Consider the following 25,818-nt stretch of genomic DNA (forward strand, 5'->3'; position numbering starts at 1 on the left):
TCTTCCTACCTCTCCAACGTGACAGAGGCAATAGGGCCAGCATTGTAATAGCACAGTACGCGGGGGATAGTACAGCGGGAACATGGTAAGTATTGGTGGATGGTGGGTAATCCTGGTTGGCACTGCCTGTTCACCTTGGGTGTACAGGTAATGAAGGTAATTATAACAATTTAAGTGTCGCTATGCAGCCTCATTCATCTGCTCCTGTCTCCTGCTTGTAATTGTGCATTATATATACAAACATTGGGTGCACTGCAACAGCACCTGGTGTCACAGTCATGGTGTAGGTGTGAGTGTTACTGCCTGTACCCACCCCCTTTGGGCTGTAATCTGTGGTTCTGCCCCAACTGCCTGCCCCCAGCTAAGAGGTGACACCCCCACCATCACTGGAAAGGACCTGTGGCCACGCCCCCTGACGGGCTGTAACCCATGTCTTCTGGAATCCAATATTACCACTCTGTTAAGTTTTTGTCCAAATCCAGCAAGTGGAAAGCTCAGAACAGGCTCCCCATGTCAAAGTTCTACCCAGCACACACCAACGGGTGGTCCAACCGAGACCTCAACTCCCTAGTATGTCTTGTGTGATCAAATTTTGCCACTCTGTGAAGTTTTCATCCACATCCATCCAGTGGAAGACTGAGAACAGGCTCCCTAGGTCACATTTCTGCCCACGGTATACCAGCAGGAGGACCAACCGGGACCCTAACCCCCCTGACACCTGGCCAGTATCCATCTGGACCACATTGCATTGGTTTCACCCAATCAGTGCAGGGGTGTCTGAATGCATGCATTACCATACAGACAAACAAGATAACAAACAAACCAATTAATTTTATACAGTATATAAGATTTGTCTCTGTGTAACTTTGTTGCTGAGTCACGTTGTCGCTATGCGGTTGAATAACTTATTTTTTAGCTGAAAGATTTGGCAGCTTTACCATAAAAGTTCTGGAAGATATTTGCCAGCAAACAAACAAACTTCTTCTCGGAGTAAAAATTATGTGCAATCCTGTTAAAACCGGCATAATGTTTTGGATGGATCATTCTCTAGGGGACTGTTTAATACTATATAAATGTATGAGCAAATATAATGGCAAACAATTGATTTGGATCACCCACATTGGGACTATTTATTCATAACTGCGTATGTGCACATATAATGGCAGATATAGTAAATGGGACAATTATCTCATAATAATTTTATACTTGATGGCATAATTATTAATTATTGAGTTTTATACCTGATAATAGTAATTTCTTATTGCTGCTATTTGCGACAATAAGACATTATTTATTGTGTCAATAAACACATGTAGGAAAAGGTGCTCTAAAAGGAGTCTATCCCTGCCCTGTGATAGTAGTGAAGTGATCGCATTATTGGTCACTTTGCTACTATATCAAGACCCCCAGGCGTGCATGCAGGGGTGGTTCCGAGTACTTAGAAACCCCTCCTGGCCACTTAGTTATCATAGCTTTTTTCAGTGCTCGAAGTGCACTTCACTTCGGTACCTGGTGGCTGACACTGGGACTATCTATCACTGATCCAGGGCTGGCCATCTATTTAAATTTGGCCACTGGTGCTCCCCCTAATTGACTTTTGGTCCACGTGGCCAGCACCATATTCAAAATACCACCAGGGACCCAGATGGGAAGGGAGTGCGGCTAATAGCTCCACTGTGATCAGGCGAGTGATGTGGGAACATGATGTGTGTACCTGTGTACAAACAGAGGAGGGAAGCAGGCTGTGTGGAGGAGGAAAGGTGACTGTATGTGCACAGATGGGAAGGGGGCTGTGTGGAATATGGAAAGGGGCTGTATGTGCATAGATGGAGGAAGGAGGGGGGTACTGTGGAGGAGGGTAGGGGAGTGTGTGTACTGATGGTGAAGGGGCTTTGTGTGTGTACAGATGGTGAAGAGGGAGTGAGTGCTACAGTGAGGGGGTAGAGGAGAGGTGAGTGCTAATGTAAGAGGTAGTGCAGTGCAGTACCTGTTGCCATGGAGGTGTACGTCTGTTCCTTACCTTGCGTCGCACCCTCTCACCTTTAGGCCGTGTGTTGAACAGACGGTCCTGGAACCTCCAAATAGAACACGGACACGATGACCTAGGGGGAAGGAGACGAGGTTAGTGCCATCCTCCCTCACGTCGACTGACATGCCCTACTGAACCGAGGGATAAATTAGGGTTTTAAGTGAAGATCATCATTGGCACTTTTGGCCTCAGATCCCGAATTTTTACCTATCGGTACTCACGCACCAGGTGAAGATCCGTCCTTGCACCGGGTTGCAAGGTTCACTGTCCGCCCAGAAGGAAGGAAGGATAGGTAGTGACTAACAAACAGAGAGAGACAATACAAAGATATTTCTCACCGTGTCCACTCTTGCTCTTCTTCTGCTCACTCGGCTACAGGTCCCTGTGAGGAGATACACAACACAGCCGTGCAGGGCCTAAACCTATGTCACGCAACTACACATACTAAAACGGCTTCACCTTCAACCTACAGTGTGTGTAGTGCGACAGATATAACAATAACTAAACTTTTGCCCTGCACGGAACACCAAACACAGACTATAAGTATACAAGAGCAAAACACGGTGCTGTCCCTTTAAATGCCTGCTTCCTACCTTTCCAGAGCTGGCCAGCTCCTCTTCTCAGTGACTGGGGAAATCACTACCTCATTGGTGGGAGCCGTACAGCTCTCCACCACTGCTCACACCTCTAATCATCTATGTGGGGCTACCTTTCTATATGAGTGGCACACCTAATGTGCTCAGGGCCCTGGGCCTAATGCCCAGGGTCTTACCAGTGGCTCACGGCTTATGCCTGCCTACTGCAGGGTACTCAAGGGACTTGGGCCTACTGCCCAGAGTCCCCTTTTTCTATATTGTAGCTCAGGCCTAGATGCCTGCCTAACGGTGGGCTCTGGTAGTGGCCTGGGCCTAATGCCAAGACCACTTTTTATTGGGGCTCAGGCCTATTTGTCTGCATATCTATGGGGCCCACTTAGCAGTCTAGGCCTAATGCCCAGACCACCTTATATTTTGGGTGGCTCGGGCAGCTGCCCACCTACTTTATTATTTAGTGACCTGGGCCTAGTACCCAGGCCACTCACACCTGATTAAGTGCCAATCCTTTAATGGGGTCTAATGCCCGCTATTGTGCCCTGGGCCTTGTGCCCACCTATTTGCGCACGGGCCTAGTGCCCGACAATGCCCCATGGGCCTAGTGGACGACAACCCTGGTGGTCTAGGGAGGGGGGTATATAGGGGGCCTCACGGAGGGCCTACCTGCTACATTGGAAGAGGCTGCAGGGGGGAACTTCCTGATGCTCTTTTACTACCCTCCCCCGCAGTCCTCTCCGGTCCTCAGCCGCCTCTTCTTTTCTTCTTCCAGTCGGCGCCACCTGTCTTCTCTCTTGACAGTGGCGTCTTCTGGCCTCTTCCTTGGCCGCCGCCCCTGTTGATGCGCCGATCTTCCACTCTTCGGGAGGTCTTCTCTCCTCCCTCTCCGCCGCCGAACTCCCTTTTCCCGCTCGGCGCCGTCTAATACAAGACGGCGTGAGTGGGCAGGGCTATGATGCAGCGAGCTGCGATTGGCTCATCATGTCCGCCTCCTATTGGCTGCTGGCCCGCGAGCCAGGTTTGGCTCATGGCCAGAGCCAAACACCCGCCACACGGATCTACGCACCCAACGTTTGACCGGTGCTTAGAGCAGGTACTCTGTCCCAGCGCCGGCTACCCGCCGCTTCTTGGCTCCACTGAACTTGTGCCCGGAGCCAAGCTTCTCCTGGCACCACAGTACCGCCGGCACTGATGAAAGGGACCAGGCGGTCCCTTCACCAGGTGCCCACGGCATCTGCACCGATACTAGGGACATCACTGTCCCAGCGCCGGCAACGGATGTGTCCCGCAGAGGACACATCCCCTCTGCCTGCCCCTGCAACTCTGCTGATGCTGGGATCAAACACTTGATCCCAGCACAGCCTTCCACACTGCAGTTAGGCGAGTGCTGTGAGGAGAGGTGAGTGGTCATCTAGGAGAGTTGAGTGCTGCAGTGAGGGGAGTTAGGTGTGTTGCTGTGAGCAGGGGCACTGAGAGGGGGAGGAGAGGGTACACTGTACCCGGGCCTGGGTTCCAGAGGGGCCAGGCGGGGGCCCAGGTCTGGTGCCACCCCCTCTCCCTTCCTCCCGCCTCCCTCCCTCGCAACAGCCCAGCATGTCAGAGATTGCAAGCGGCTGCTAAACAGCAGCCAAAGCAATATCCTCTGTCTGAGGGGGGGAGCGATCACACTGATCGTGCTCCTCTCTTGCTTTGTGCTGGGCTGAGGGGCTCCCGCATTGGGCCATGCCCCCTCTTTACTGGGGCACAGCGGCGCTCTCTATGGCCCTGGCTTTTAGGGGCAAGGAGGTGTGAGGAGAAGTGACTGCTACAGTGAGATGTGAGAAGAGGTGAATGCTGCAGGTACAGTAGGTGAGGTGTGAGGAGAGGTGAGTGCTGCAGTGAGGAGATGTGTGCTGCTGCAAAGGGAGATGAGCTGAGAGGAAGGAAAGAAGACCTCCTGAAGTAAGGAAGCAGGAATAGCCAGCCACAGAAGAACCGTAGGCACTGCTGACCATAATGCAAGAAGCTGAGAACAAGAGAGACTTCTAAGCATCATGGTAGGTGGCTTTTGCCACCTTAACTTATTTAACCCTTTTTGGATCACTACACCGCCACCAGAGCAGCGCAACCACTGCAGTACAGTATGTCACTCACTGACTACATGGATGTAGAGCTCCGTTGTACACAATGTGAGAGGCTGGCTTCGGCTGGCAGGTAGAGAGAGCTCCTCTCAGGCTGCTTTGTCACATGGGATGAGTGGTAAGTGTTCTGTGTCCTCCGAGATGGCTACACAGTGAAGGCGCAGCTTTTGGTAAAGTTGTTCACTCACGCCTGTATGGGGTGAGCAGGCGGGCGCTGGTAAAAAAAACATTCATCAGCATGACAGCAGGGAGGGAAATGGCGTAAAGCAAAGAGAGGAGGGGAGAAGGGGGGATGGCATGCAGATGATGGTGGTAACTATTGGCATCCATAACCGTAGAATGGAACTGGAACATATTGACATTTAAAGTACTGTTGAATTACTTTATGTTTAGTTCAAATGTTGAAATTCCACTGGTAGTTACATTTTGTTCATACATACTGTTACACATTGTACATAAGCAAGTTTTATGCCCAGATGCCTTGTTATTTATAATATTTATTGTTATTTCTATTAAAACACTTGAAGTACACAATAAAGTGTATGTTGCAGGCTTGTTTTGGTTAGACTTTTTTGTCATTGGTTCTGTAACCAATTATTTGGAAAAACCCCTTTCAAAAATCCTGTGTTTGCCACTGGGGACCCCCGGTACCGACTGCGCATGTGCGGTCCACTGACCACGTATATGCAGTGGCCATTGCAGGGAAAGAACCAGATAACCCTCTCCCGGTTAATTTTGCGAAGTGTAGCCCAGAGCCTACAGCTACTAATGGCATTAGATGACATTAGCTCCCATGGCCAAACTCCACAAAGCTTTGCATTCCCGAGTTTGGTAGATCTGACAACTTTGCAGCCCCCACAGATGGCTGCGGTTGCTGTCCGAAATAATCGAACTGCTGTGGTCCCTCCTTCATACATTGGGTTGATACTTAATTTATGCAGGTACAGTATCTCCTGAAAACTGGTGTTTTCTGTGGATATTAGCAAATATTATTTGATAAATAGGCATCTCGTGTGGTAAACTCCCTATAAACATCACTATAAATAACCCTGCTTAATGCACACACTATTTCTTCTAGAGTGTGTAAATATTTTATTTATTATTTAATTATTACCAGTTATTTATATGCACACATATTCCGCAGCCCTTTGTAGAGAATGGTTTTGCAAATAACATCAGTCTCTGCTCCAGTGGAGCTTACCATCTATGTTCCCTACCACATCTACACACACATACACACTAGGGTTAATTTTGTTGGAGTCAATAAGCCTGACAGTATATTTATGGAGTGTGGGAGGAAACCGGAGTACCCGACGGAAACCCATGCAAGCACAGGGAGAATATGCAAACTCCACACACATAGGGCCATGATGGGAATTGAACCCACGACCTCAGTGCTGTGAGGCAGTAATGCTAATCATTACACCATCTGTGCTGCCCCTAATAATAAATAATAGAGATGTGCACTAAGTCCTGTGTTTTGTTTTTGTTTTCTATATCCAGATTCATCTTCGTGTTTTAGTTATGCAAAACCACCCTCACGTGTTTTGGTTCTGTATTTAAAAAATAAATAAATATTATTTAAAAAAAAAAAAAAACAGCTAAAATTACCTCATTTTGACCTGTTAACATGCAATCCAAAATCCGAGTTATGTATTTAAATCCGAGTTCCGAACCACAGGAAAATCCAAACTGGGACCTGGTTCGACTTGGTACCCCAAAGTGATTCCAAACTCAGACTCTGTCCGATTCGGAACCCCTAAAGGGGGGTATCCATTAGGCAATTTTAACAAGCGATTGCACGATAACGACGTCGTTATCGCGCAATCACTTGTAAATCGGGCACGTTTTGGTCGGAAGCGACTGATGCGCATGCCCGCTGGTCGCTTCCGACACCTGACATCGCCTGTACATGCTGGTCAACCTGATGATCTTGAGTGAACGCTCAGTCTAGGCACATCACTAGTTATACAAACAAGAGCACGACTGGAATGTCATAATCGTGCTTTCGTATGTATATGTATTAGTGGATACCCGCCTCAACTTCTGTTGTTTTCTGTTCTCTGAGAAATGGACCTGCACATCTCTTGTAAATAATGACTACATAACACAGCGGGACTGACACACAGATCATATTATTTATACTGTGACTTATTCAGGCTCCCTGATGTTTAATCAATTTTAATGTGATTAGCAACACAGTGTCATTACCTCTTATGCCAATGTGTTGCATGGAAGACAGAGCGGTGTGGATGGGGGAGACAGAGCCCTGCAGCTGGAGCGATAGTGGTGTGGATAATTGGGAGACACAGCGGCATGCATGGGGAGGCAGAGCAGTGCACATGGTGAGGGGAACAACAGCGCTCATGGGGAGAGGCAGAGTGGCGTGGATAAGGGGGAGATGGATCTGGGTGGATTGGGGGAGACCACAGGGTGTGGTCGCATACCTTATCTTAATTGCACGAGGGCATCAGCTTTAATGATCAGACTTTCATTGCATTTTCCAGTTTGAGTGGAAGAGTCACAACAGTTTTCTAAAATTCCAATCATGTGTACAAAGCCTTAATGGGACATGTGAAACCATAAGTTTTTTTGCATATGATATATATATATATATATATATATATATATATACATATATATATATATATATATACATATATATATATATATATATACATATATATATATATATATATATATATATATATATAAATCATTATTAGCCACATGTTCAGTCTATATACTAAAATAAGGCCTCCATTAATTATTTAATAATATTATGTTTTCCTTCGACATAAAATTATAATATAATGTTCCATTGTTTCCACTCCAATTGACCCTACTCTTCTCTGTTGGGTAGTGGTACCCATGAATTACTTACCTGTTGCTTTCTTCAATCGTTATCCAAGGTAATACTATGGCAATAATTGATGGGCACAGACCAAGAATGCTGGTTCTCAGATGCAGAAAAAAATGAATGACCGCGTATCTGCCCATGTGATTGGTGCTCAGCTAATCAGGAGTAGTACTGTATCTCTACCATCACATTTTTTGCACCCATAATCACCTCATTTTTCCTGAGTGATTTTTAGCGGATTATTTAAAGTTTTTTCAAATCGTAATTTGATAAATCTGGAAGGCAATGTGTTTAGTGGTGTAGTTTAAAGCCATGGTATAGTGTTTTTTTGGCATTTTGGCCCATTTGCAAATAGATTGGATGAAATGTAATCTAATGAAAACTCAGCAATTTGCAGAATAAGTAATTTGGTAAATTTAGCTCATTGTCGTGCATGCACCTCTTTGACATGTTCCAACTTAACGGGGTGATTCAAAGGTGGACTCAAAGCAGTAACAGCTGCGACTTTTGTCACAGCCACTACTAAAGTAGAGATTAGCAGTTTTACTCGGTTATATTCCGATCTCAAAAATGTCATCATATCCGGCTCTCGTGTGTTTTGGATACCCAATAGGTAAAGCCGAACTAATCCGAAATTGTGCAAATTTAGCAAACAGAACGGAGTAAAAACCGAACCGCTCATCTCAATTGCAAAGTTTTGCTACTGCTGCAACCAATGGGCTGTCTATTGAGACACTGACCGGTTGCAGCTCTAATCCGCCAAAGGTGCACCAAGCGTACATCGGCCACACCATCCACCTTCTCAGGAACCCTATGATTGCTTAGAATGTCCATTGGAATTTGCTTGCAATGGTCAGAGGAACTGCATCTTCCATTGCAGTCCCTGACACTGGCAAGCCCCCGATACGCCTGCTGCACTGCTACCACCCAGGAATGCCTTTCAGACTACATGAATCTCCATTCAAGTTCTTATCTGCATCCACCAGCAATGATCATTGAGATGCATGCACAGTGTGTCTTGGTGAAATGCACCGTTGGTAAAACATTGGATGCTTGCTATACTTGCATTTGGGTCTGAATCAGGCCCTTAGGTACATCTGCAGTTACTTATATGTATATGCATGTGCCTGGTTACAAATCAAATACTGTATACCAGGGCTTAGAGTAGTCATGGAAAGGTGGTGGAACTCATCTCACCCGATGCCTACTCTCCACCCCCATCCCCCGCCACGGTAGTCTGAAAGGCCAAAATAAGTATGAAAACTGTTAACACACACACTGTTGTGTATAGGAAATGTTAAAGGGAATGGCTGGGGGCCGCCTCATCCCCCAGAAGCTTTGGGGGCTATGACATTGTGAAATACATTTTAGATGCTTTTTTAGCACTTCTGCCATCAGCTGAGACTATAATGTTAGATCACTTAAAAAGAAAAAAAAATGTTCCTTATCATCAGTGTTATTTTTCTGCCGTGCCTCTGAGTTTTTTATGGGGTCCCCACAAACTAGTCTATGTCACTTGGATGGCAAATGTTCTTTTGCAACCCCTATGTATTGCCCTCGCTTGATTCTTTCCTTACCTACAGTATATGCTGGTTTCTCTGAAGAAATTGAGCCTCGCTAGGCATACAGTGAGTGGCTCTCTGTCTGTGGGACTTCTGTGCAGGGACTTGTTGGAGGTGGCACTAGTTCCACCTACAGTACCATTAGAGGTGACAGAACTAAGTTCCACCCTGTTCCTGCCCAATTTAACCCCTGCTGTATACGAATTAACATGCATGAGGCTCATCAGCTCAGAGTTTATCTGCAATGGGTATTTTCTAGTTCAATCTAAGTATGCTTGTGTATTTCAAGATATCTTCCTTACTGGCATATTATTTTCCTGGTTTGAACATTAGCTTCCCTGTGCTCTCTGAGTGCTCTAGACCCTCTAGTGTCTGACCCTGGCTCTTACTTATCTTTGTGAACCTGTTTAACCTGTATTGACCTAAGCCTATTAGTGAATTTTGGTGGCAGCCTTATTCACTGGAATTTAAAGTTATTATTATTATTATCCTTTATTTATATGGCGCCACAAAGGTTTCGCAATGCCTTACACAGTACATAAATGAGCACACAGGAAAAACAGTTAATAGTAATATAAAATAAGACAGGACAAGGACAAGGTTTAAACACATAGCTGCATAACACAAGCAGCAGGGCTTCAGCAAACAAATGTTAGGTGCCAATTGGGGAGTTAGGAGTAAAAGATACTATGAGAAGGGGAGGAGAAGCATGTAAGGCATGAGGGCCCTGCTCATGAGAGTTTACATTCTAAAGGGGAGGGGCAGACAGACAGGGCCGACACTGATGGGGTAGATAGTGAGGAAGGAGCATGGAGCAGTGGGTTAGGATATGTGCTGTGGAGTGTGTGTGTATAAGATGACCTGATGTTATGTCAAACTTAAATTCTTCATACATCTATCTATATGACAGAAAATAGATTTCGATTATGTGTTATTTACTTAAAAAATGCACAAAATAAAGCTGTAGCTCTTTAATTATTGTGTTACATTTTAGCATCTAATTACATCCTGCTAAAAATGCAGCTATTATGGGACTGTTCTGCCATCCTAATACAGTAGTGACTACTTTAGTCCCAGCTGCTGGGTGCTATGCCATGCTCCTGTGAGTGGGTGCATCTCACATGCTAGACCCACCCACAAAATGGTGCAGCCATCCCCAACATGCTGTGGTCCCACAGGATGTTGCTGTATCTGGGCCCAGATTTTCTCTGGGCACCCCTGGAGGTGACAGGCAGAACCAGATGGGCATAGTAGTGGTGTAACAAGGCCATGGAGGGAGGGAGGTGAATGAGAGTGGAGGAACAGTAAAGGCGGGGGAAAGAAGCAGAGGGTTGGAAAGCAGACTGATGAGAGAAAGTAGGAGGAACAGCAAGTGGAGGAGACAAGAGGGGGAGGATAGGGATGGATAATGTAGAGGATTATGTGGACATTGAATAAGGGGGTGTATGAAGAAAGCACTAGGTATATATATATATATATATATATATCCTTTTCCTTTTATTTCTTATTTCACCATCTGTGACTTCAGATTGGTTGAGTAATGGAAAATGGATACCTCCTAGGGATGGACACCGTAAATCAATTCATGGAAAATACCTATATTTGTGTTCCACGCTAGGCCCAATTTCACAGTGATATATCAGCTGGATCAATAATTGGCCTAATTGCCCTGTTTCCATTGCATCCCTTGTTGGAAAATTGTTCTGCTGCATGCTGTCAATGAAGTTGGTCTCCAGAACGCATATTGCAAATTAACTATTTGTCCAAAAAAAGATCAATTTCCCCCCAGCAAAATTCTCACTATATCAGTTTGCATGTAACAAGCCCCCAATGATGTAACACAGCAATATGACCTTCTGCCACTATACTCCTATGTATGTCTTTGGTTCCTGCTGCAAGCTACAACTTGGGTATGCATACAGAAATTCGAAGGGATGTTTGACGCAAAATTTGGTAGTGCTCCTGGAAATGCCAGTCCCCATCCATGAAATCCTGCAAGCTCAGATGAGCTGGACAGGTTCCTCGGCATGGGGAACCCATGTGAGAATATTTTTTTATATATGTTTTTGCTGCAGTAGAACTGGTGGGACACCCTTGAAGCATGGTGGCTGATCCTGAGTCACACACAAGTCACAGTGTGCACAGATCTCAGAATACTGCACATGCACCAAAGATATATCACCGTACAGTATGTGCATGCGTTGAATCAGATATACACACATGGTTGGCATTCGCTAGTGCATACCGACTGATCTGTCCGTCAACAGACCACACAATGGGAATTTCTGGGCAGTGACTGGGTAGAAACTTTGAGATCGCACATAAAGCTCTTCTGTCTTGTGTGAGTTTCATGGGAGTGTTGTAGACATATAAGTCGATTCCCTTGCAAGATATTTTGCTCTCAGCATGAGGCTGGTTTAATTACTAACACTAATGATAATGGCTGCAGCTGCAGACACAAGAACAGTGGGTAGCATAAGCATAAACCTGTAAACAGGCTGCTAAAAAAATGGCCACATAAAGTCCCAACAACAAATCAGTCCCATGGTGTTCACTTCCCAAGCTTACCATTTTACGTCATCCCGGGTTGATCTTTTTTTTCTATCGACTTAGAACATCAGTACACCCAATTATATCTACTTATGGCAGCTTATAGAATGTTTAAAACTGTCTTCACTATTACCCAAGAATCTTGGGGTATATTTACTAAAGGTCAATGTTGATTAATTTAATCAACTAATACTTAAAAAAAATCAAATATGGACTGTTAGTAAATGTGTGATTTTGCCCTGGAAACGCAACATCGATAAAATCAACATTTAGTAAATATACCCCTTAGTGTTGACACAGGTAAAAGTGATGATGGCACCTTTTTTCATTGATATTTTATAATATGCTCAACATTGTCTAGGAAATGCTGGAACTATTGCGCCATTGAGAAAAAGACAATGAGGCCGTGCGGTCTAAAAATTATAATTGCTTATTTAAATGTTAACTAGAGATAAAGTATTCTGTTTTTCATGAATAGCAATGACCTAGTACCAAACTGATTTGCATCATAATTAACACAAAGGTACATTGTTTTTGAATTCAGCATCATAATTAAGCCTGCTGTTAATAATTTAGAACACATCAAGTTCAACATTATGTTTTACATTTTAAATCTGGTTTTCCTATCCTTATGGCTTAATAAATTATAGTAACTGGACTGAGAAGCTAAAAATATGCTACTCTTTGCAGAGTCATCAGTTTGGCAGTGGATGTATATATAAGTCATACTATCCTGAACTTTAGATTGTTAGATTGCTTCTTATTTTAGCTCAATAGTTTTTACATTTATTTAGTAGTCTCCTTTTATTTTTTTAAAGAAATCTAAATTAGAAAATAATGGACATATACAGGTACTAGGGATGTGTGCCGACCCCCGTATTTTGGTTTTGGTTTTGGATCTGTATCTCCTTTAAGGTTTTGTAGCTGGATTTAGTCTTGCAAAACCACCCTCAAGTGTTTTGGTTTTTGATCTGGGTTTAAAAAAAAATAGATAAAAAGCTTTAAAAACAGCTAAAATCATGTACAGTAATTTATGCAATCCAAAACCCGAAATTCGTTTTTAAAATCCGAATACCGAACTACAAAAAGTTCTGAACCGTAACCCGGATTTACCCAGATCTTCTCAGGAAATCAGAACCACGACTCGGATTTACCCGGATACATGAAATTCGGGTAGAGTCGGATTTCTGGAGAACCAAACCGCGCATCTCTAACAGATACTGTATGTCCTCATGTGGCTCCAGTCATGCCAAACAGCCCCTCTCGGTGGGCAGGGTCTTCTGCAACTCGGTCACTCTCAGGGGTAAATTTACTAAAGTGAGAGATTTTAGAAGTGAGTTTTAAAAGTGATGTTGCCCATAGCAACCAACCAGATTCTACTTAACATTTAACATACACCTTCTAGAAGATAATAGCTAGAATCTGATTGGTTGCTATGGGCAACATCACTTTTAAAACTCTCTTCTAAAAACTCTCACTTTAGTAAATTTACCCCTCAGCGTCTTATTCACTCCAAATATGCATCTTACTCACAACTACAGTATAAAACAACTGGATGCAACAAAACTACATTGCTAGTTACACTGATCAGTTGGATGTGCAACATTTGTACATCTGTGTGCAAATCTAACTCTGTATACAAAGTGCTGCGATGCAGCCACCGCAGCTTTTACATGTGCCAAGTCCTGTTGCGCTTCATCTGAGACTTTCTACGGAGAACAAATTCTGTACTGTAATGGCAAAATTTACAGTTTTTAGCAAATCCAAATAAAGGGCTTTATTCTGAGTTGAGACCGGTGGTGGCTCCAGAGGAGGGGCTGCAGCACAGTCCAAGATTCAAATAGGGGAGCCACACAAACTGCCATTTCAAATGCTGCCAAACATAGATGGCTGGGACTTACTGCCAGTAGGTGTGGCTCCCCTATTTGAATTTTAGATGCACTGCTGCCCCACCTCTGGAGCCGCCACTGGCTGGGACACAGCTCCAGCAGCTTCTCACAATTATCAGCAAACTGCGCATGCACCACTCCATGTATAGTTTATGCACATTGACGAGAGCTGCTGGTTCACTCTTTGCATGGCAGGAACTTTGCATCTGTGAAATGGGTGATTTTTGGTGGCTACACACAAAAAAGATCCTTCTCGTAGTAGTGTCATGGAAGTATTGTGGGTGAGTGGTGGCCAGCATTCTGTGCTATTCTGAGGCATGCTCAGAGAAGGCAGACCTGTTTCTGTTGGATCTTTGGCACTCAGCATACTGTAGCTGTAGATGCTGTTAATAATGATGTTGGTTGCAGCTGCAGACAGAAAGACTGTGCCGGTGCAATCAAAGACAAGAAACTGCATGAACCAAATGCTGAAACTGCATGGATACTAGCAGTAGCATAATGAATGAAAGGTGGCTACCACCAGCATTTGTAGATGCTTTGGTATGCAGTCGGGAAGCCGGCGGACGTAATCCCGACAGCTGGCTTCCCGACTGCTTTATCCCGGCGAGGGCTAAATGACAGGCATCTAAATCTAGATGCCTGTTATTTTACCGACGCCGGCAGACCGTTGCCCGGCATCCCGATCGAAGTGATGCCGGGCGCCAAGCGCAGATAGCCACGCGGGGGGGTTAGGTTTAGGGCTCCCGTGGTGAATTAGGGTTAGGCACCCCCCCAGGAGGTAAGGGTTAGGCTAGGGGGAGGGAGAGTTAGGGTTAGGCACCCCCGGGGGGACTTAGGGTTAGGCACCCCCCCGGGGGACTGAGGTTTAGGTGGCGGGGATGGGGGATTAGGTTTAGGCACTTAGAGGGGGGATTAGGGTTAGGCACTGGGGGGAAGGTTAAGTATTCACTAACCTAATTCCCCCCCTAACCCTAACCCCTAAGGAGGGTTAGGGGGGGATTAGGTTAGTGAATACTTACCTTAGGGACGATTGGGATTTTCACCCACGTCGGGCAGCTGCTGTCGGGATTCTAACCATATCATCATATCGATTCCTTTGCATCTGACTCAAAATCAGGCCCAAAGGGTGCAGATTGGCACCTAGACAAGCCATGCTGTGATTGTAGGCTTACAAAAGCAATTTCTGTGGCACGCCAGCAAAACACTTTTGCAGATCTATTTTAATTCTATAGGTTAGAGTTTAGCTAGGACTGACACCCCTCCAAACTGTTAAAGGGCCTGATTCAGAGCCGGACGCTCTGACCAGAGCGCTCGCTCTGAATCAGGGCCCTCCTCCATTAAAATGGAGCGTCCTCCTGGACGCTCGTATAGCTGTTGGTGACCACCCACAGCATATACGAGCGTCCAAAAAGATGGTCACGATGGTCTTGACCATCGTGACCATTGGACTTGCGACGGAAACCCTGCTGTAGGGTTTCCCAGCCACAAGCCCTGGAGTGATTTTGGCTCTATCAGAGCCAAAATCACTCCCACTGACATCACTAGTGATGTCAGTGGGGCCGGCTTCAGACGGTAGGCGTTCCCATGGGAACACCTACATCTGGCAGGCACGCCCCCGGCATGCCCACCAAAGGGCACCAAAGGGCACCAAAGGGCCCACCATCGACAGCACGCCCCCTTTGGTGCGAGACCCGGAGCGACAGCTTGACTGTCGCAGTCCGGGTCTCGCGTATGCGCACGACGGAGCTCCCTCCGTCGTGTGCATGCACAGTGGGGAACATCGACCCACTTGCGAGCGTACTGCTGCTTGCGAGTGGGTCTTGATGACCCCCAATATTTCCCAACATTTTAAATATACCTTTTGCTGCACTACATGATTTTGCCAAGATTTTAAATTTCTCTTTCTAACTGAACTTATCCCTAACTGTAAATAAAGCACTTACTGTCCCAGGAGCAAACATAATAACCGTTTTGACTACATAAATCAATAAGATTAATACACTACCTCAGAAGTTGTAGCAATCAGTACACATTACTAATGGGATCCCTTCAACTTACTCCAGTCATATTTGTTGTATATGGTAACATTAAAACAATAACACCTTATGATTGTGATGCTTGAAATAAAGACTTAATGACCATTTAAATATATTTTTTATGAGAGTCCAATGGGCAGAATATTGGCTCATATTTAATAGTAGGAGTGCACTGATCTCACATTTGCAAATGGTCCATTAAATGACACTTTGGTGGCCAACCTAATAATGTTTTGTGCATTAATATAAGTTCAAGTGTACATTTAAAAATGTACTGCGCCACCTTATTTTCCAATATCATAATCAATTCTATCTGGGTGGTAAGCGAAATACTCAATCAATACATGAGGTAAATTTAGTTACTACTGGTCCATTTTAATTGATTTTAATTGATTAAAAATCGATCCAAATTGATCAACATCGATGTTGTGTTTCAGGAGCTGAATCACACATTTACTGACAGATTTTTTTATTATATACATTTTTAAGTGTTAGTAAATGTTTGATTTAGCCCCTGAAGCATATCATTTTGGATCGATTTTTAATCGTTTAAAATTGACCTTTAGTAAATTTAGGACCTGATTCAGAGATCTACACTAACCCAATGGTTAGCTCTCATTTCCAATTATTAGAGGGCTGCACATGATGTGTACTGCACATGAGCAGCCCTCCATCTGTAAGTCAGCTTGCAGTGCCTCCCAGCAACAGTCTGATTGACAGGCTGGAGAGTTTGGGGGCGGAGCATTGATATTCCTGGGCAGCATTCACGGGAAACAGGGGTGTGTTTCCCACATTTTCCATGAGGGACGAAGCCAGTGTCTGGTCAGGCTGCAATAAGCTTCAGCTTCCACAGCCTGGCCAAAGGGTCAGCCATTGTTCAATAAAGCAGAAAGAGAAATGTTAATTTATATGTATTATTCTGATTTGGAGATGGACACCTTAGCATAGTTGCTGCGTGTACCCAGCAGCTGCTGTGCTAATATATGCAAAAGAGGCAAGAAGTGCCTTAGGTAAAGAAATGTCCGCTACTGGCTTCTCTAATCCACTTCTGCATAGTAACATAACGATCGGATCAGCTGCATGAGCGTCAGACATCTGAGTGACCCTCAAATTACTCAGGAGTCCGAGAAAATCACACTGCTGAGGCCAGTGTAGCCATGTCCAAGGATGAAGCCACTGGCTTTGGCATGCCCAGAAAATGAGGTTAACTTCTCATTTTCTGGAACGCTCCATGTCGCCGCCCCATCGCACCCCCAAACATAGCAGCATGTCAATTGTTCTGTGACTTTTGGGGCACTGCGAGTGACATCACTGAAACAGATCTGCACTTGCACAGTGTGGCTCCTGTGCAAGCGCAAATCTGCAAATATTGAGATGCATGTAAATATTGAATTTATGTACATATCTGAAGTAGTAGAACTAGAGTCCAGACAGCGATGGCCTGGGGCATTAAGGGCCCACAGGGTGAATGCAGTGGTAGGTGCCTATGCTTAAGAGGTGTGGTCAGGAAACAAGCTTGAACATGACCCCTAGAGGAGGGGATGGGGCCATCAGGCAGTAAAGCCCACATCGGATTTCCCCTGTAACCCTGTGGGCGAGTCCACCCCTAAGTCCAGATGACTAACAGACCTCTAAATATGTCAATATTTGACAATGACAATATAGAAGTGCAAAAACATAGCTACAGTAACATATTTTGAATGGTGTCTATTTACAGGTCGTCTCATCCAGCACTACTTAAAACCTGTAACAAATAATCTCAACTATTTTTTTATGTATTGGCAATATACTGTATAGCACAAGTGCAGAGCCGGATTTAGGGCCACATGGGCCTGGAGCTGAAAATGACCAAAGGCCTATTATGAGATGCAGAGGAGGTGTGACCAGTGCTGTGTGGGTGTGGCCAGTGCCATGTGGGTGTGTCTATGCTCTCAGTCCCAATGTATCTCTAATGGGTCTATTTACTAAGCAGTGTTAGGAGACAGAGTGAAAAGTGATAAAGTGCCAGCCAATCAGCTCCCAACTATCATCTCACAGGCTGTGTTTGAAAAATGACAGTTGTGAGCTGATTGGCTGGCACCTTATCACTTTTCACTCTGTCTCCTAACACTGCTTAATAAATAGGCACCTAAATATGTAAAAGAAAAAAAATGCTTCATTCTGTGAGGTAAATAGAAATATAATGTTACTACTTATGATTTATGGCTGACTGTGTGGAGAGCAGATGGCCAGTCAACATCATGTTGTCATGACAATGGGCCTATTTTTATGTGGAGGCCTGGAGCTGTAGCTCCATCCGCCCCATTGTTAATCTGGCCCTCAAGTGCATTTAGTAAATACCGTTTTTGATTGATACGAATGTTTAAATAAAAAACACAAACTTTTTCATATTCAGTAACATTTTCACTGGAAAAAGAGAACTGACATTTCCCCTGTAGAACTGTGCGGGATTTTACATTCAAATGTAAAATAATTCTTTGACTTTTAGTGAAAAACTCCTACTCATATTTTATTTAATAATTGATTTATTAAATGCTAAATTTAACAGCGTATCAAATGCCAAAGAATAAAAAAAATAACAGTTTCTACCTTTCAGTTTCTGGTAGGCCTAATTGACCATGAATGTGTTAGCAGTTGGGCTTTGAAGTGAAACACAACTAGAGCATAGGTACATATTATTTTAATGAACAATGATGTGTGAAATTAATCATATTCTTGTCAACAAGATAATAGTGGATTATGCACTATTTATGGATGAACGACTACATGACAAGCAGACTGGATATAGTTTGCGTGAATGCCAATTAACATTTTAGTTTGAGAAGTGCAAATGTAAAGAGGTAAAGACGAGTACGAAAGCCAAAGTCATCTGGTGCTGTAGTTTGTTCTCATTCCGTTTCATATGTAAGAATTAATGCTATGTTCCACCTCTAACACTCTCACCGCAGTTGAGTAAAATAATGAGTTCTGCAGTAATCCATCTTCACAGAAACCGGCTCTTCAAATGGTTTTTACCAGTTCAAGGAAAGATGGATGTAATTAACCTTTTAGGTGTAGGTATGTGTAAAAAGCAATGGACTGTAATAACTGCTGGGCACTATAAATGCTAAAAAAAAGACTTAGTAACAAAAACAGTGTATTTTATACAGTAACTAAAATGAACTACTAAGAAGAGGAATTGATTTCTAGATGACACTTATCATTTATCTAGCCACGTCACATCCATTTGTACCTTTTAGGAGGTGGATTCTAGCCCAGGACCTTCATCCTAACCTTAGGACACATTTGGCTGGTTTTATAACTATTATTAAAATACTATGGGTGGGACGCAGCAAAGCCCATTTTGCAGTCAAGCCATAAATATTGCAGTTTTTGGAGGTATGGCCGCTCACCGCATATGCACCAAGCTTTGATGCGGTAGGCAAAGCCATCTTTAAATGGAATTGCCCAATGGAAGCTTATGGGCTCCAGGCTTGGGCTATTGGCTTCTATTCACATTTTCCCCTCAGAGGGATCCGAATGGATCCCCCACATCCCAACATCCAACATCCCCCACGGTGCATGCGTCACTCGACGCAAATGGAGATGGGTTCTAGTACCAAATCCAGAAATCCGGGTCCTAATTCCAGAAATCCTTCTATCACAAAGCACAGCTCTTTCCGGGAGAGCTGTCCTTTGTGATTTTCTTCAAGTATATGGCGTTGGTCAATGCTGTTATACTTTCAAAGATTGGCGGGTTGCATTGCATTTAAAATGTGATGCGTCATGCATCCCGCTCTATATTTGATTATCTTTACTAAAACTGGGCCTAAGTCTGAGTCAGACAGATCTCTGGAGCTGATTCAGAGCCACTCGCTAGATGTGATTGCTCACACGATGTGTATGAAAACTGCGTAGGCAGCAGTGCAATCTTACAGCAATATATCAGCACACCTAGTATTTCTTTGAGAGCGATCACATAGTGCATGCAGACACCCACCAACCTGTCTTAAGATGCCCACTTGTGCACATCATGTCCAGGAAATGTATGCAACCATCGGTACATCGGATGCGATCGCAGCGCTTGAGGTTGACCATACCCTGCCGCAAGCACTGCGAGCACTTCAGTGTACCCATAAGCCAGGTGACGTGTACTATGATGCTGTCTTATAATTATGCACACCTCTAAAATGCCGTTGAGATGCTCAGGCACGCCTGCGTTTGCGCCTCCACTCCCCTGTTTCTAATGGCCAGCCCCTATTACCACCTACAAATGGATTCCCCTGTTACTCACTCTGCTGGGCTGTCTATGCGCAGCGAGCGAGTGCATTGTGAACTTTCGCTAAAGTATGCGCACGTGCACTGCGATGCATACGCATGCGCACAATGCATACACACTGCATACCATAGCTAGTAGCGAGAGTATGCATCTTAGGGAGCGGGTCTGAATGAGATCCTCTGTTCACAGTAAGTTTTTGCATACAGAGGATGCAGTTTTATTTCTTTCAATCCAAACTATTTGGTATTTGCATGTGAACAATCATCATCTGCAGATGTATCTTTCAGGTGTATACCCAGCTTTATACATTTTCCTCTCTCATTTCTATAGTAACACATTCCCCTCCCTCACCTGTGTAGCAACACATTTTCCTCTTTCACCTTTGTGGTAACACATTCCCTTCCCTCATTATTCAAATAGGGGAGCCACACCAACTTACAGTGATATTTGCAGCACTTGGAATTACAGTTGGTGTTTGAATACTGATCTCTACAGCAGCTGCAATGAGACAGTCAAGCGAGACATTGCCTACGTCATGCACCTACCTCATGGAAGGAATATATTACCCTACTTTCATGTTTCTAGGTCCAGGGGTTTGGCTTGAATCAGCCAGTCAGTGAGTCAGTCAGGACATTTGATGATATATATTAGGGGTGAGCGGGTTAGGATTTCAGAAATCCGAACCCCCCCGAGCCCCCCCGATCCGAGTCGTATCCGAGTAAGGCTCAAATTTTCCCGCCTGACTAGGATCTGAAATTGAAGCAAAACGTCATCATTCCAGCTTCCGGATCTCACGGTTTTGGATTCTATAAAATGTACCCGCATCGGCGCCATTTTCTCACTCGGCTGTGGACAGTGAAGAGGGAGGGTGGGAGTTAGGGCTGGCTGGGCTGTGTAGTGTAATGTAGTGTAGTGTAGTGCTGTGCTGTGCTGCACTGTGCTGCTGTTGTCCATAGGGGCTGTGTATACTCCTCCAAAGTTCATAGGGGCTGGCTGTGTTGTGCTGTGCTGCTGTTGTCCATAGGGGCTGTGTCCACTCCTCCAAAGTCCATAGGGACTGGCTGGGCTGTGTTGTGCAGTTTGTTGTCCATAGGGGCTAGCTGGGCTGTGTTGTGCAGTAAGTTGCCCACTCCAAAGCTATAAGGGCTGGCTGGGCTGTGTTGTGCAGTGTCCCAGTCCTAAAGGGGTGCTGTAGTGTTGTCCAGGGGGTGCTCTGTCCATCTGGGGTGCTCCCCTCAAAAGCAAAAAAAAAAAATTTTTTCTGTGTTTGTGAATTGTGGGCCTGATTCAGAGCCAGATGCTCTGACCACAGCGCTCGCTCTAAATCAGGGCCCTCCTACCTAAACTTGGAGCGGCTTCTTGGAAGCTCGCATAGCTGTGGATTACCACCCACATCTTATGCGAGCGTCCATGATGATGGTCGCGATGGTCAAGACCATCGTGACCATCGGGCTTGCGACGAGACCCTGCGGTAGGGTCTCGGTGACCGCAAGCCCTGGAGTGATTTTGGCTCTATCAGAGCCAAAATCACTCCCACTGACATCACTAGTGACATCACTAGACATCACTAGACATCGCCAGTGATGTCAGTGGGGCCGGACCCAGACGGTAGGCGTTCCCATGGGAACGCCTCCGTCTGGCAGCCACTCCCTCAGCATGCCCACCAAAGGGGGCATGCTGTCAATCAACATCAACAGCATGCCTCCTTTTGTGCGAGACCTGGAGCGACGGCTTCCCCGTCGCTCCCCGGGTCTCGCACGTGTACACGACGGAGCTCCCTCCATCATGCGCATGCACACTAGGGCACCATCAACCAGCTTGCGAGCACTCAGCGCTTGTGAGCAGGTCTGAATCAGGCCGTGTGTGTGCAGTAGCCGCATGTGCATCAACAAAGTAGCGCCAAGTGTGTGCCTGTGTCATAAGTAAAGGGCTGGCTGGCTTGTCCGTTAAAGGGTGCTGTAACCCCCAAAGTGCACTCCAAAAAATATTTTTTTTCTGTGTTTGTCAATTGTGTGCACTGTACGTGCATCCTCAAAGCAGCAGCGCCAAGCATGTGTCTATCTGTTAAAGGGTGGTGTAATCCTCAAAGTGCACTCCAACAAAAATAAAACATTTTCTTCTGTGTTTGTGAATTGTGTGCACTGTACGTGCATCCTCAAAGCAGCAGCGCCAAGTGTGCGTCTGTCTGTTAAAGGGTGGTGTAACCCCCAAAGTGCACTCCAACAAAAATAAAACATTTTCTTCTGTGTTTGTGAATTGTGTGCACAGTACGTGCATCCTCAAAGCAGCAGCGCCAAGTGTGCATCTGTCTGTTAAAGGTTGGTGTAACCCCCTAAGTGCACTCCAACAAAAATAAAACATTTTCTTCTGTGTTTGTGAATTGTGTGCACTGTACGTGCATCCTCAAAGCAGTAGAGCCAAGCATGCATCTATCTGTTAAAGGGTGGTGTAATCCTCAAAGTGCACTCCAACAAAAATAAAACATTTTCTTCTGTGTTTGTGAATTGTGTGCACTGTACGTGCATCCTCAAAGCAGCAGCGCCAAGTGTGCATCTGTCTGTTAAAGGGTGGTGTAACCCCCAAAGTGCACTCCAACAAAAATAAAACATTTTTTCTGTGATTGTGAATTGTGTGCACTGTACGTGCATCCTCAAAGCAGCAGCACCAAGCGTGCATCTGTCTGTTAAAGGTTGGTGTCACCCCCAAAGTGCGCTCCACAAAAAATAAAAAATTCTTCTTTTTTTTCTGTCTTTGTGAATTGTGTGCACTGTAGCTGCACGTGCATCAACTGAGGAGCAGCGCCACATGTGCGCCTGTGTCCCATAAGTAAAGTGCCGGCTGGCTCATCTCTTAAAGAGTGGTGTATCCCCCAAAGTGCGCTCCACAAAAAATATACAATTCTTCTCTTTTTTCTGAGTTTGTGTGCGAAATGTATGCGCAGTAGCCGCATGTGCATCAACAAAGGAGCAGCGCCAAGCATGCGCCTGTGCCCCATAAGTCTGTTGAAGAGTGGTGTAACCCCAAAGTGCTCCAAAAAATAAAAAGCTATTTTTTTTCTGTGTTTGTGACTTGTGTGCGTTGTAGCTGCACATGCATCAACACAGTTCCAAGGACAGTTCCATCTTGCACCTCTTTTTTTTTCTTTGCATTATGTACTGTTTGGGGCCTAGTTTTTCAAACTGCCATCCTGTCTGCCACTGCAGTGTCATTCCTAGATGGACCACGTGTTTGTGCCGCACACTCGTATCGCTTAGCATAGTCATCCAGCTACATCGGTGCAACCTTTTGGACTAAAAACAATATTGTGAGGTGTTCAGAATAGACTGGAAAAGAGTGGAAATTAATGTTATTGAGGTTTAATAGCATAGGAACAGAAAAACCCACAAATTCTGTGATTATAGCTGTTTTTATGCTTTTTTTTTCAAAAAAATACAGATCCAAAACACAAAACCCAGAACCCAAAACACGGAAGGGTGGTTTTGTCAAAACCAATCCAGATCCAACAAAACACGAAGAAAGATCCAGATCCAAAACCAAAACACAAAACACGAAAAGTGGCCGGTGCACTCCCCTAATATATATATATATATATATATATATATATATATATATATATATACACTATATATATATATATATATATATATATATGTATATATATATATATATATATATTACATTAGTAGGACATTGAGAGATTAAGAAGCACCAATGCTGTCTGTAGATGCAGCTGCTTAAGCAGAGGCATGCGGCACTGCAACAGGATTTCCACATGACGCCTGTGAGAGAGAGGAATGGTGCTGTTCTGTGTGTCACAATTATATCCAGCCACTGGGTGGCTAATTTGCATGCTTGTTTGACCTGGGACATTCTCTTTAACCCAGAGCATCTGGTAATTACAACAAACAACACCCATTTATACATCCGACTGTCCATTTTGGGACTTGTAATTCCACAACAGTTTTCCTCTAATTGATATTACTCAATTTAACACTATACTGAATCCTATAAGGGACTTATTATGCAATGATACCAGCATATACTGTATGTTTTTTATTGTGTCTTTTAGGGCTTATATAAGATAGAAGTTCTTATTGTCTTGAATCATTTTTTTATATATTCGCTGCTTATATACAGTATATATAAATATTTATTAGGGATGTGCAGGCTCGTATAGGTTTGAATTTTCCCGCCAAGTTGGATTTTTCCCGCCAAAAATCAAGTCTCAGAAAGAGGCAAATGTCGTTTTTCATGGACAAACATCATCATTCCTGGACAAAAGTTCATGGAAGATGAAGTTTGTCCATGAAAGATGACGTTTTGCCTCTTTCTGAGACCCGATTTTTGGTTGCAAAATCTGAACCTGGCAGGAAAATGTGAACCTATCCGAGCCTGCACATCCGTAATATATTATATATATATTGAATGCACATGTGAAGCCAACACTCTGCTAGAAATGAAACAACAAATGCCCTGGTACCCTCCTGGGTGTTTGCAAAAAACAAGCAATGTCTTCCAGAAAAGAAATACACTGACAACTGTGTACTGATATGCAGGTATGTTTTCATTGTTCTACAGTATGTGTTCCTGATAAAAGTCATCTGGACTGAAACAAAGAACAGGACACATTTGTCAGTGTATTTCTTTTCTGGAAGACCTGTGAGTGATACCTTATTGTTCATTATATGACCATTGAAAAGGCTATGTGATTGCTGAAATGGGCCATCGGGATGGGCATATACTGCCTCTATATGCTGCTAGTACTTCTCCACAGCACATGGATGAGTATAATTATTTTGTCTATATGATGGCTTTTATATGATGACATCTTTTTTGCTACCATATTAAAATACATTCTTTTTGGACATTAAACTAAGTGGTGGTGTGCTGGTTTACTCAAGTTTATCTTTGCTGGAGAACTTTTGGTGCTAATGCAGGATGAATTAACCTAGCACCCATGAATTGCATCTGTATGTGTGATCGTTCTGATACGTGGATATATACTGTATACAGAGAACTACCAAGGGGGGGGGGGGGGGCATGGGGTTTAAGAGGATACACCTCAAAAGCTAATGGAGGTATCAAGCTGAAAGTTGGAATGGACAGGTAGAACTGTCACTCGGTGCTGCATGCCAATCAGGGCAAAAAAAAAATTAGGATTTGGGAGTAATCTAAAATTCTAACTGTCAGTTTTTTGTAGTTATGACTTTGTTTGTGCTGTTCTCTATGGGGGATTTTTGGGAAGGCATAAGTCCGGGTACAGGGTGAATTTAGGCTTGGGGTTTGTTTTATTAGGTAGCTTTTGTTCCAGGGTAGGTGTTTTTGGGGTTCAGTTAAATTAGAAAGTTACAGTTTTAAAACTATTAGCTCAAAAATGCACCATTATACAGATAAGGAGCTTCAACTTGTTGTGCTGCCTCATTAGGTGCCTCCAGAAGGAGGGTGTACTCACTGTGGCTTCACTTGGGTGCACAAAGATGGCTGTCCTTTGTGGGTGGTAGCAGCAGTGGGACTCGGTGGATGAAAGTGGGCGATAGCTGTGGCAAGGACTTGGGGAAGGTAGCGGGCATTAGCAGCAGAGGTGCAGGCATTAGCAACAGTGGCAGTGGTGGTGCGGGCTGCAGGACCCGGGGGAGGTAGCTGGCGTTAGCATCAAATGCATTCATGGATCAGGAAGATCCGTGATGCCTGCATCTAAGTATAAATAAGTAAACACAGAAGCACAAATGGGATCAGTGGGATCCATCTGTGCTTCTGTGTTTAAAAAAAATGTAAACTGTGTAAAAAACAAAATGAAAAAAAAAACGGTGTGCCTCCTTCCCCCAAAAGAACAACCAGCCACGGGCATTGAAGATCCAGTACTGGTTGTGCTAAATACAGGGGACAAACAATGTAGGGGTCCCCTCTATTAAGCACAACCAGCA

The sequence above is a fragment of the Taudactylus pleione genome, unplaced genomic scaffold (genome assembly GCF_031769625.1).
Source record: "Taudactylus pleione unplaced genomic scaffold, aTauple2 ptg000276l, whole genome shotgun sequence".
Lineage (NCBI taxonomy): Eukaryota > Metazoa > Chordata > Amphibia > Anura > Myobatrachidae > Taudactylus > Taudactylus pleione.